This window comes from Nesoenas mayeri, assembly GCF_963082525.1.
Source record: "Nesoenas mayeri genome assembly, chromosome: 1".
NCBI lineage: Eukaryota > Metazoa > Chordata > Aves > Columbiformes > Columbidae > Nesoenas > Nesoenas mayeri.
This window is the reverse complement of record NC_137541.1, coordinates 79,952,548-79,966,818: the sequence shown is the minus strand read 5'-3', so window position 1 is coordinate 79,966,818 and position 14,271 is coordinate 79,952,548.

The window sequence follows — 14,271 nt, the reverse complement described above, 5'->3', positions numbered from 1 at the left end:
CTTGTACTCAGATCCCAATATAAAGATTACACAATTTTGGTTTTAGTGCATAGGGGAACGTTATCTCAATTTATGCAGTTCTATTTGTAAGAAAAATACAAAACACGACTTTAACTATGGTCTGTACTAGAATTTCATTTCTGTAATTTACATTAACAATTTAAACACAGTATATAGAGGAAGTTATTAATGATCTCAGAAGAAGTAAAAAAAAAAAAAAATCTGTTTCTGTTACAGAATTGACCATAAAGCAGTATTGCTTGTTGAAATAATTCAGTTTTGAAGATTTCCCACCTCCCCTTACCCCCACTTTTGGCACTGGGAGAAAAATGGTTACTTTCCAGATGTGTTTTGTGAGACTTTTAAAATAAGACAGGGAATATCATCCTAGAGTAATTAAATAATCTTGTCATTGAGGTGTATTTGTTTAATATTTGAAAAAAACCCAAGCTCAAGTCCCTATCCTGAATTAGAATAAGGATTTTAAATTTTATCTCCTACATACCAGGCAACTGCAGTGGTTTTAGGATATGAAAACAGTTTTTATTCTCTGTCACTGATCCATTTATACAAGAAGTGAAAAAAAAAAAGGCAATTGTGAAAAATATTGTAAGGAGCCCTCACATTCTGGGCAACAATAACCTTTGCCAGAAGGTTATTTGATGCATTTATTTTCCCCTCACTTAAATTTCCATTTCTGATTTGAGAAGAATTTTGACTAAAGAAAATTGTCCTTTTTAAACCATTTCTGGTGGTTAATGTCGTAATGCTCTGATTGAGATTCTAAAATAATTGCCAGCGATTGCACTTAAGAGATTACAGTAAAAGAGAAGCATTCAAGTTTTGTTGTTTGTATGGAGAAACTCTGAAACAATATTCAACAATGGAAATACTTCATTCAAATTCTCATTCATAGTCAAAATTAAAATCTATCTTGTTTTTCCTAATGAGTCTGGATCTCAGTGTCAGAAGGCTTATTAAAAAAAAAAATCAGGGTGCTCACTGTTGATTTTCAAAGGGCAATTCCACTGACAGACTTTGGAGTGTTCTGGCTAGAATAATGTACAAGATTAGCATAATGCGTCTTCATTATTTCTATTATTCTGGCTGTTTGGGTGTTTATATGTTAAAAGAAAATAGTGAGCCGTCAAAAAAATCACACTCAGAAAAATATGTAGTGAAAAATAAATACCATTTCCATCAACTGGAGAAAAAAGAATCATGAGCTTGCATCCTAGGAGCACTTAAGAATTGACTACTTTCAGGAAAAAAAAGAAAGTCAAAACTACTGTCCTTTATTTAATTCCTTATGAAAAAAAAATATATATTTTTTTTTTTTTGTGATATGAAGAGGATTGGGCATATTAGAAAGGCAACCCAACCTGTGTTTATATTACTTTTCCCACAATCTATAAACAAGTGTCCCATATAAAAAATTGCAGAAATTGCAACTGATCTATTTTCCCCAAAATACATGAAAGAAGTAAGGCCCCAGAAACAAATGACACAAGCATAGCATTAGATTACAAATTTTCACTGACAATGAAGTAGGGAAAACAGCCTGTAATGAACAATGCACTTTGAAATAGATTGGAAACCCAGTCACTATTAAAGCTTAGGTCTGGAAACGACACCTAGCCTACTTCTGCTGTGACGACAGATGGTTTTAAGTAGTCATTGATGCTTGTTCAGTCTACATCGTGATGAAAGTCCTCCTGAGAGTTCTTAAATAAGTTACAGGGAGATTAACTAGTGTTTGAATTTGCAGCTTTTTAATCAATTTGCAATAAAGGGCCGACATATATGTTCTTATCTCAAGTAAACATGTGGGTTTTGTTGATCTGTAATGGAGGTAAGGTCTTTCTGCGTGGTGCTTAAGACGTTATCTTACCCTCTGCTTGATGTCTTTCAAGTTTAATGTCAGCTCTGTCAATAATCAGGAGAGGCTTGGGGTTGTTTGAGGTGGCTTCCATCAACATCCTTAGTGGTATTTAAAAGACACATACATGTGGTGCTTAGAGACATGGTTTAATGATGGACTTGGCAGTGCTCGATTAATGCTTGGACTCGATGATCTTAAAGGTTTTTTCCAACTGAAATCATTCTATGATTCTGTGATTTTCGAGATGAAGAAAGACTCCAGCTGAGCATGTTTCTTGTCATCTGCAATTCTCCCAACTCTCCAAATCACATCTCCTTCATTTTTTTTATTGTAGATATGTTCTGCAAAATCTGTATGTTTGAACAGTATATATGAGGCAGAGGATGGATGTTTTTCCCCTGTGAGGCTTACCTCTCTATAAATCCATGTCTTGAATCATTATGGGATATAAGAAAGAGGAACACAGTTTCTTTTTAAAGGTTTTATGTTTTCATATTATGTATTTAATACATTTTTAATGTTTGCGTGTGTTTTATGTGGTATAATTTTTGACTATGAGTTATATGGCACCTCATACTAGTATCTTTTAGATGGGGGTTTGATTAGATCAAAACATAAATAAGCAATTACCAAATACCTGTTTTCTGCTAGATTAGTACTGTGACATTCAGAGTGCTTTCAAGCTTGAGTTATGTCCAACACATATTGAAGGAATAAATTAGAAAACTAAAATAGTCAACGTTCATTACTTCTCGTTCTATGGGAGATGTTCAGTTTCCAAATACAATGTGCTGTATTCATCAGAATCTAAACATTGCAGGAAACTACAGAGCTGTTTCCTTCTCTGTGTTTGCTGTAGTCTGGATTCAGGAAAACACTCAAGAGGAGATTCAGTGTTCATCTTAAGCTGACAGAAGATGTTTTCCAGACAATTATCTCTCTATTCCTTCCTGTGGGTTCTCTTGACTTCTGTAATATTAAATCTTATAGTCTTCTGGCGCCGTGATTATCAGCTTGCTGATCTGATATAAATATACATTTCAAAAACTGTTATTGCATTTGGGTTTTTCTTTGATCAATTAAATGACCTGACTCAACACTGGATCACAAGCAGTGGTATAAAGAAGGATGTGGGAGTATGAAGCCGTGAAAAGGAGGGAGAGCACGCCTGTTACTTTCAGATGCAGCCTGCATTGGGAACAGCTTAAGCAGCATTGGACAAATAAAAGCTAAACAGGTCCCTATCTTCTTTGAAAGATCATGGAGATTGGTTATACTTTGACTGGAAAAAGGTAAATCTTGTACCTGTCTTCAAGAAAAACACAGAAAGGACAATCCAAGGAGCTGTAGGTCAGTCAGTCTCACTTTGGTTCTTGGGAAAATACTTGGAAGTTGTTTCTGGGCACATGAAAGAGAGGAAGGTGATTGAGAACAGTCAGCATGGATATCAAAGGTACCATGATTTACGAAAGGCAATTCACGTTTGACCAGTCTGGCTGCCTTCTATTACAAAATGCTTATATGTGAATAAGGGGAGAGCAGTTGATGTCATTACCTCAACTCTAGCAAGGTCTCCACTCTTGTCTCCCACAGCACTCTTCCATTCATGCTGGCACATGATGGTCTGAATGGGTGGGCAACCAGATAGTAAAAAACAGGTTAGACAGTGGGGCTCAGAAGGTAGTGGTTAATAGGTCATGGTCTACCTGGGGCCTGGTGGGCAGCGAGCTGGGCACCACGACCAGTGCCCTGGCAGCAGATACAGACGGTGGCCTCCTGGGCTGTACAAACAGGAACACGGCCAGCAGCTCCTGGGAATGGAGGGATCATCCCCTCTGCTCAGTATTCGTTAAACCATGCCTAGAAAGCTGCATTTGTTTTTGTCCCCCTTTCCCCATGCAAGAATGCTGACTAACTGGAACGAATTCAGCAGAAGACCACCAGGGTGGCAAGGGGCCTGGAGCACTCACTCTGTGAGGAGATAGACCTAACAGCCCCTAAGTAGCTCCTCATAGGAGCTTGTCAAGAAGTTGAAACCAGGTTCTTCGCAGTGGTGCATGGTGGGAGGACAAGAAACAGCAGACTTGAACTGAAAAGGTAGAGTTTCAGAGTGGATATAAGGCAGATGCTTTCTGCCACGAGGTCAGTTAGGCAGTGTAACAGATGGCCCATCCTTGTAGACAAGCTGATGAAGTATGGGCTAGATAAATGACCAGTGAGGTGAACTGAAAACTGGTTGAACTCCTGAGGTCAAACAGTTGTGATGAGTGTCACGAAGTCCAGTCACTAGTGGTGTACCCCAGTGGTCAATAATGAGGCCAATATTGTTTAATGTTTTCATTAACAACCTGGGTGATGGGACAGAGTGTCTTGCTGTAGCCTCAGCAAGTTTTCAGATGATGCAAAACTGGGTGAAATGGTTGATACACCACACAGTTATGCTGCTATTCGGAAGTGCCTGAACAGGCTGCAGAAATGGGCCAGCAGGAAATCTCGTGAACTTCATTCAACAAAGGGACAAGCCAACTCCTTTACCTGCAGAGGAATCTCCCCATGCACCAATACAGACAGGCAGCTGACCAGCTGCAAAGCCCATTTACAGAAAAGGTTCTGGAATCCTGGTGGACAACTAGTGGAACATGAGCAATGTGTCCTTGCAGCAAAGAGAGACAGCAGCATCTGAGCTTCATTAGGAAGACATCATCACCTGATTGGGAAGGTGTAAAGAAGATGGAACCAGACTATTCTCAGTGGTATACAGTGACAGGAAAAGAGGCAATGGGCACAAACTGAAATACAGGAAATTCAATTTAAACATAAGAAAAAACTTTTTTGATATGAGAATGATTGAATTCTGCACCAGGTTGCCCAGAAGAGTTATAGAGTCTCTGTCCTTAGAGATATTAAAAACTCAACTGGATGGAGTCCTGAGCATCCTGCTCTAGCTGAGGCTGCTCTGAGCAGGGCAGTTAGACTGGACAATATCCTAAGGTTCTTTCCAGCTATTTGTAGGATTTCCCGGGGAGTATCCATTTCTTCAGCTATTTTATAATTCTAAAATACTTGCTTTTCAAAAACATATCTTGAAAGACAAAAAGTGACACATGCAAATGAAGTGCTCTGTTACTTACGATACACTAACTCAGTTGATCTGAATACTTCTGAATTTGAGACTGCTTTTAGAAATATAATTTCGTAATAATAGAATTGTTTTGGTTGGAAGAGACCCTGAAGATAATCAAGTCCAATCGTTAACCTAGCACTGTCACTAAACCATGTCACTAAGAACCTCATCTACATGTCATTTAAACACTTCTAGGGATGGTGACTCCACCACTTCCCTGGGCAGCCTGTTCCAATGCCTGACAACCCTTTCTGTGAAGAATTTTTTCCTAATATCCAGTCTAAACCTCCCTGGTGCAACTTGAGGCCATTTCCTCTTGTTCTGTCACTTGCTACTTGGGAGAAAAGACCAACACCCTCCATGTTACAACCTCCTTTCAGGGAGTTGTAGACAGCAATGAGGTCTCCCCTCAGCCTTCTTTTCTCCAGGCTAAACAGCCCCAGTTCCCTCAGCCGCTCCTTATCAGACTTGTGCTCCAGACCCTTCACCATTGCATTAGTGCAAAAGTCCAGTTTTGTAGAAACATTTTTTTATTTGGTGGTAAACTTAGTTGAATGTCCTTTTAAGTTCATTCCTATTGTAATTATGATTGAGCCATAAAAAAATCTTTAAAAGAAGTTGGAAGTTCTTCAAGGTAATGTTATTGCAAGATATAAGTCATATGAAAAGGTGCTGAGCCCTCCAAAATCTATCAGCCAGGATAGTTAAGTCATAATATAGCTATGTGATTTTGCTTGCACTCTCTAATAGGCTTGTGCACCTTTAAAATAGTGCCAGAGAATTTGCAAGTAGAGTATTATTAGAGTTATTTGTCAGTGTATTGTAGTGTATCATTCTACTTAGAACACTCCAGCAGCTCTCAATAGAATTGCTCTTGGAAAACTACGAGTTAATATGCTGAGGGTTTTTTTTTTAATAAGCATCCTGACGCTGAAGCCCACAATTTGTTTTAAGTTTTTATGGTCAGTTTTTCTAATTAAATAGATCATGTTTTCATTTAATGTGACTTAATGTTTTACTAAATGTAGTTTCATCAGAATAAGATGCTTGCAGTCTAAGATAAGGGTTCAGACATAGAGTTCTATTGCAAGATAAAAATGGTTACAGGTAGTTATTTTGGTTATGTTTTGTATATATAAAAAACAAACAAACAAAATACAACACCACAGCATCAGTGGGAATTATCAACAGGGAGGGAAATAAACAAGCTACATTTTATAGTCATGTAATACTGAGGGGAAAACACCAAATATATAGATAAAACCTCAGATTCTGAAGTGATTTTTATTATCTGATCCAAGTTAGTATTAATAGTTACATTGTTTATGTACCTTTTGAATTTTTCTCTGTTTGGGCAATGGAAATTGTTAGTTTCATATGGCCAGCATTCACTTTCAAATTCTCACTAGGCATTTTGTTTTGCTTGGTGCAGTAGAGAATGAAATCATTTCAGGGCTAGAGTTACTAATTTAGACAATTATTGCCATTGGAATTGAAGCAAAAGGCATGCGATACTTTTCTTGGTCTGAAATTCACTAGTAGGTGTTTTGACTTGATCCTGCCACTTTAGAAGTGTATCTTGTTGCTGAGATCTGAAAATGACCTATTTTCATTAAACCTTACTGAGCTGTAATGTACTGAAAACCACCTCTTTATTGGTATAGCACCTGACATCTTTCTGGCTTAGAAATGAGAAGTAGAAAACACAGCGTGTTCACTGAAAGCTTTTGTGTTTGGGTTGTGAGTGTTTGGGGTTGTTTGTTTGTTTGTTTTTTCTTGAGGGCAATGTGTAAATTTATTGCTGAACCATTCTTTGGACTTTATCTGACTGTGAGAAGTTCTTGCACGTAGATTCTCATGAGAAATTTATAAATTATTTAATTCTCATGCATGTAGTGAGGATAGTAGTAGTAAAAAAAAAGGAATAATCAAAGGTAGCTGTAGGATTGTGGAACTCAGGGATAGAAACAAGCCCCAGGTATATACCACTACAGAGCATATTGTAGAGACACTAATGGGGCTTATAACTGTGAGGAAAAAAAAAAAAACAACAAACTTCAGTATTTAACATCTGAATCTTGAATTCTTACAGATGCTTCGTGTGCCCACAGCTGTTGACTCTGCTGCTGAAAGAAGCAGGAGGGAAAACAGAATAGAAACACATCCATCAGCAGGTATCTGCAGCGTGTAAATACCCAGTTACAGCCAGTTTGTTTCACACTTAATTTGTTGGGATTTTTTATTAGCCCAGGGTCTATATGAAGCTTTAATTAGTGTATGTAAAACTGTAACTGCTCAGAACTGTTGATACTGTGGTGACAGCTCAGTGTGTGGGGTGAGAAGAATCTCTCTGGTAGAGCTAGACAGTTTGAAAAAGATGTATGAAAAGGCAAGAACCAAACAGACTGTTACCGAATGGATTTGCCAGAGCAGACAAACCAAACAGGTGAAGAGACATACAATTTATCATGTTATGCTGGGACAATTTGTGGTAAAATGTTGCAGTGAAGGTAAAATTTTGAATTTGAAACTTGCATAAGAATTAATTACTTCTTTGCTTGTCTTTTTGTTCTGTCTCCCCTTTGAGGCCTGTTGGTGTCTCAGGATCAATCATTGCCCTGAGGGCAATAAAGTAGGAGAGTTTTAGTGGTCCTGCAACTTGATGATTTGCATTACAATGTTGTTGCTCCGTTTAAAGGGCAGAAGTGTTTTCCATCAAGCTGGGGCACAGAGGGGAACAGTTTGAGTTTGGTAAGCAATGAGTGTTGCTGTGTCAGCTAACTTAGAGGGTGGTGAGGAGCAACCGTAGAGTACCAATGCACATCCGAGCACATTTAGGGTTGGACATTTGTTTTTCTTTGAGCATCCTGATAAACCAGCAATGTTGTTGCCTGGAATTGTCAAGTCAGAAGGGAAAACAAGACCACTCCCTTGCAATTTGTTGCTTATTGTGCATCACAACTGGCAAAAGTGGATTTTGAGCTGAAAGGACTAAGGATCATCTAGAAAATTACTTAGGTTTATAAATGGTTGATGCAACATTATCTGTTAGATAGAAAAAGTACAGCCACTGACTTTTCCATGCACTTCCTTATTTTCACAAGGTATCATAAATAACTGGTCTTCCCAATTTCACGTCTGATTTTTTTCTTAAAGCAAATAATGATAAATCACATTTTGGTTCACATGGAAACAGCCAAGCTCCCTGCAGCCCATATATTATGACCTTAGTATGTCAGGAGTTGTAAGACTACTGCCTCACCTTCTATAGGGCAGGCAGGAGTGGCGTTCTTGGAGCATTTCACAGCACTGATATGAAAGGGGATATTGCTGCTCCATCACTGAACAGGCTTGGGCATGGCTGTGCTGGGCATGTGACTCAGTTCCAGACTGGCCTCAGCAATGTTTTCTGCATTGCTCTTCCCACAACCTTCGATTCTGATTCTCCAGAACCTGCAGGCCACTGTAGACCCAGTGCAGCTTAGAAAATGCAGCCTTAGGGTGGGGGCTCTGCTTGCCTGCTAGATACAGTTAAAAGTCAGAGATTTCCTACCTTCTTACAAAACTGTTGGTCAGATTCCACCTGAGATAGAATAGGTTTTGGTTTCTATCCTATCCTTGTCTTGGTTTATTAAAAAAAAAAACCACCAAAAAACCAAAACCATAAACCCTTTTGTTTGTTGAACAGAAAACAAATGGATGTAGGTCTCTAGTAATCTGAGTTGGATCAAAAGGGATATTTTCTGCCTGTGTAAATCATACTGAGATTTTTTTATGATCATTTTGTGTGCCACAAGACTATCACTTATAAGTGCTATCAAGAGCCTCATCCTGTCCCTGTTGAAGTCAATGGATGTTTTTGCTATTGCTTTTCAACAGTAGTAGGATTGATGACTGAAACTGAGCAGCTGCTGAAAGGTTAGTTTTAAAGTAGAATTGTGGTCAGAAAAGCAAAGTGACCTTGTCAAGCTGACATGCTGGGAGCACTACATTTACTTTTTCTCACTGTCTTCCAGACCAAATCTGCTCATTTTACAAGTCAAACATTTTTAATTGACTTCCAGAACTGCAAAGTCAGCCTCAGTCTGAAAAATCAAAACTGTTACTTCTGCTTCAGTCTGCAGAAGACTCAGCATTTAGAACTTGGTTGACAAGTCGCTGATGCATGGCTGAATCCAGCCTGCCTTTCTATGTCTGTCCTAGCCCTGGAGGGCAAAAGCTGCCACAGTAAAAATTTATTTGTTACGAGAGTAAACAGATATGACTTGTAGAGATAAGGAGATATACTGGGGAAGTAAGGGACATTTTTATGTATTTCTTCTAGTTATACCTACACTTTAATCCTTAACTTTGGCCATGGTCATGATTTAATGTTTTCAGATTGCTTTCATCTGGGACTACAGAGTGTAGACTGTCTTCACTGTAAAATACATTTTCCAGAAGTACTTACATTTTATAATACAAGTCATGATTTCAAGATCCATTTAAGACTTTAGAAACCATGCCTGAAAGAGGTGACTCCTCCCAGATCATGCAATTCCTTTTTTACTCTCGAGGGTTTGCTGAGTTACACAGGGATATGGATTGGACAACTAATTCAGTTTATTATTTAAAAGCTCTTAATCTTTTATAATCATGGGAGGGGCTTTAGCAGACACTGTCCTGTCACATCTGTGCCTTAATCTGACCCCGACCTCAGAATCTTGGTGTGGCTCCTCAGGCAACACGTACATCATCTGATCTTAAACTGCTCGTTTGATTAAAAGAGCGTACATAAAAAGTACGCTCAGTGCTAAAGCTAAGGCCAAAGCTCTTCATTTCCATCACAAGTTCACCAAGGGCAGATTTCTTTAAAGCTTTGCAGTAATTGAAACAGTCCAGAGGAGAATGTCATCTTTCTAATAAAAGGATAAACCGGGACTATTGTTTCAGAGTTAAAGTAGCTTCTACTGGATCTTTATTTTGTTAGTTATTATGAAGAATAATAGTCTTTCCCGTGCCTGAATGTGTGTGTGCGTGCTTGTTTATGATGAAGTGCACAGGAGAGATGCATATTTTTAAAACGTGCTAATTTCTGACATGTTTTATGCCACACATCTCTCTTGAGTGATGCTTTATGGAACTTAAGTCTCCTGTCTGAAACCATAGCTATTTTTAGAGGAGCCAAGTATTAATGATTCTTCTGAAGTGTAAGCATATGCTAGTTGAACTCCTTATATGCTACAAAAACTTGTCAGATTTTTACTGCAGGAGATTTTTTTCATGCTTTCTCTAGTTTGTTTTTTTTGTTTTTGTTTTGTTTTTTTTAATTCCTCAAATTCACCACCAATGAAAAGTCACAAGAATACCGGTGATTGCCTTCATCTGTAGAGTTCTTCCTTTCTTCTGTGAATTGCAGAACTTTTTAGCAAGTTTGTTGGTCTGTGGAAGATGAGACTTTTTAAAATGAGGATGCCCCTACAGAGGGGAAGAGCTGTCTGTTGATCTCATTCTGTATTCTTGGTCACTGGTAAGCCTTGGAAGGGCAGAGGAAGATTGTTCCTCCCCAGAGAATGACTAAGTGTGCACAGGTGAGGGACGTTTTTGTGAGATGCTGGGTCATATGAAGAATGGGATAGAGGAAGAGAGGAGCAGGTAGAAGGCTGGAGAGGTAGAAACTGAAAAGGAGCAGAGAGCTTCCCTGCGAGGGGGCTGCAGCAATGTTTGGAGGTGATAGAGCAAAAGAGGCTTTCTTTAACATCTGGAGGTTGGTTCCAGCCAGCAGCTGCTGAATGAGAAAGAAAGGCTGTTGGAAAAGTTCCAGCCTTCAAGAACACCACCCTTGGGCTGGAGATTGGTTTCAAACCTTTCTGTTTAGTGTCTTGCCCTGCTGATGTGAATTTTCTGTTTTTGAAGCTAGTGTTTCTTTCTTGTGTAGGTCAGGTATCCTCAAGATCCAGCATTGGAAATTGGATGTGTTTAGTATCTGTTGATACGTTTGCTTTTTAAAGAAGTCAGGTGATTTGCTCTCAGTTTCCAAATTGTGGTAAGATATGATCATGTTTTCACATGGATCTAGCTTCCCCTTTGTGTTGTGTAGTCTCTTCAGGATCTGTGATCTCTAGTTAGATAAAAATGCCTGTGTGCAAACATATAGTAAAACTGGACCATGCATGCACATAGATCAGTGACTTGAATCTTTTGATCCACTGTGTTCCATATTACAGTTTTACCATGTATGCGTAGCTCAGGTTTGTAGTCCAGCAGTTAAGTTTCATTTCTGGAAATACCCACATCTAAAAAACAAAACAACAACAACAAAACCAAGAAGCAACCCAGCAGAAACAACAAGATCCTCTCCCCTCCTGCATTTGGGAAAACAAACAAACAAACCCCCGAGAGTGTATGGAAGTACTCAAGGTAATGACATACTAACCTTAGCTCTGCTTCTATGCTCTCCCAGTAGTAGGACATCCAAGGGTTACTCTCTTTGGCAAAAGAGCCTCCAAATCTTTCAGCAAACAGCGAGTTTATGGTTTAGAGGCAGCCTCATAGCAGAATGTTTTTGTGCTTGAGCTTATTAATTCTGACTTTTCCCTTTCTTCAAAGAAAGATAATGTATACTTGTAAGTGAAGACATTAACTGTGAGGTGTGTTGTGCAAAACTTACGCATGTCCTGTATGTTGTTATAGAAACGGACAAGCCATTAGAAGCTCTTCCATGTGATCAGACTATTCTGTGCTTTAAATTGTTCTGCAAAAGGCCTTTTTTGGTAGTTCATAATGACTTATCCCCATAATATGTGCTGTTACTGATGTTTGCCAAGAAGTTCTTATGAACAGAACCAAGGAAGACACTACGAGCTTCCTGTTGAAATAATTTGTTCGTGAGTAGAGACACCACACTGGTAAAGCTGAAGTGTTGTCATAGTTGAGGAGTAAAGACAGACTTCCTCAAGTTTTCTTCAAGGGAGAGAATCAAACCCAAGAAGTTAGTACTATTTTACTTTTTCATTAATGGCATATCTCTCTCACAATACACATGTACAGAGCTTGGATTTGTGTTTGTGGTGTTGCTGAAGTTGGACAGAAATGCAGATAAATGGTGTTTGTCTCTAATATGTGCATTGTAACAGTAATATGCTCTTCCTTTACACTAAACAAATGATTTTACCCAGTTTTCAGTTTATACCTGATTTAAGTCTTGGCTGCCTTCCAAACTCATGTGAATACCATTCATATACTAGAATTTCTGGAAGTTCGTATGGAAATAACTATATGCAGTAAATACTTGAGATTTAGGCCGTCTTGCATGTCACCTGATTTACCCAAAATGTCAAGAATCTGTGATTCTGCTGGGTTGCTTTTTCTGTTGTGAAAGATTACCTCTGCAAAACTGACACTGTGTTATACAGGTGCCTAAATAAGCAGGTAGAAGCTGAATTTTGGCATCCTGAGAAGTGAGTTCTATGCCTTTTACACCTGTATCTCCTTCATATGTGGTTTTCTTCTCCCTTCTCCCCGCTTCCAGTAATTCCTGCCAATACATTTAATACAACATGAATAAATATAAATATTTCAATGTCATATATTATGGCTATTATGAGCACCTGTTGGTGTAGCCTTCTCAATGAGTAATCTTGCTGCATCAAGTGGCTGTAGGAATGCTGGCAGCTAAATTTCTCCTATATTTTTTCAAAGGAATCCATTAACATGCATTATTTAAACTTTCTCATTTTTAGTGATTACAAATATGTCCAAATTTTTTAGTTTAACTTTGTTATAATACTATCAATTCCAGTGTTAGTTTGGTTTTTTTTTTGCTTTTACAATGGCTTGTGCAGTTTATGTTTTCTATAACTATCACTTAATAAATCCAGCAGGAGAGGTTTCGTTTTCTTACTACAAAGCTGTATAAAGCACAAATTGCCCAAAGTCAGTGATATTTTTTATCTTATTCTTTTTGCTGTTGAGTGGCCTCCACTTCTGTCAAAATCAGTTGGATTTGCAGTTGTTTAGTATCAGTTACATGAGAGCTTCCATAACTTCAGGGTATACAAAATCAGAAAGGGTCCTTTCGTTTGTATAGGCTAATCCGTATATAGTTTAAAAATCATGCTATTGTCCCCTCAATTTGACATTGTTTACATGTCCCATTAGGTCCCATGACTTCTGTTAACTTTAGTCAAAGCTGCTCCTGTCTTCCAGAAGGGGTTTCTGCATGGCCTTTGAGCTGGCTAGAAATGGTGGTCTTGACTTCTTACGTGGTTAGCTTGTTTGAGTAAATAAATCTCCTTTAAAGTGTAAAAATAATCATAATTATGCGTTCACTTTCAGTCTGCAATCGGCTGACTTCAGCTCCCAGCGCTTGATTCCTGTGAGAATTCCAGGTGAGTCTGCTTTAGCGTGTCAGTTCAGATCGGGAGCGCGCTTTGAAGCCGCTTTGCTGATCCTTTACCTCCTTCCCACCCCACAAGCCTCTAACCAGGGAGTGCATCAGGCCCTCAGCACCCTACTGATCCTTTCCCAGTGGGACTGTGCTGCCTCTTAATGTCAACAATGGCTTTGTTAAAGGTCAGTTTAGCACAGAGTATCTTGTATCTGTGAAAGTATTTCCACAGTGTGTTGTGGCACAGTGATGATGATCTCTTGGATGACCTAAAAAGACTTCAAGTTCTTCAGTCTTTTAAAAGATTTTTTTTTTTTTCTTCAGGGTTCTTCTGAGCAAAATTTTCTATTTTTTTCAAAGTTCTTTAAAAAATAGTCTTTAAATGTTTCTTTAAATATATTTTTAAATATTTTTATGTTAATTAAGAATACTATGCTTTTTAAAGAGTGCTGATGAGAATATAGTGGGGTATGAATTCAAATGTGATACGAAAGTAAAGGATATTCAGTTTAAATGTAGTCGTATATACCACAATAAAACCAGAACTATGGTGGGGGTTTTTCTGGTTGGTTTGTTGTTGTTGTGGTGGTGGCTTTTTGTTTTGTTTGTTTGGGTTTTTTTTTGTTGTTTGTTTGTTTGGTTGGTTTTTTAGGTCTCCTTAGCCTTCTTTTGACAGGAATATATCTAGTGCCAATTATTTACATCTTTATTGACTTCATTACTTTTTTCAGGATTGACATTCAGCCAAGCAAGTTAGATATGATTGGGGTTTTGTTTGGGTTTTTTTTGTGTGCGTTTTTTTAGTGTGGCTTTATGCTTGGATTCAGGCTTGCCTTTTGGAGTACAAGTAGACTTCTAGCTTTTTTTCCAGTCATATAAAATATATTCAGGGCATAA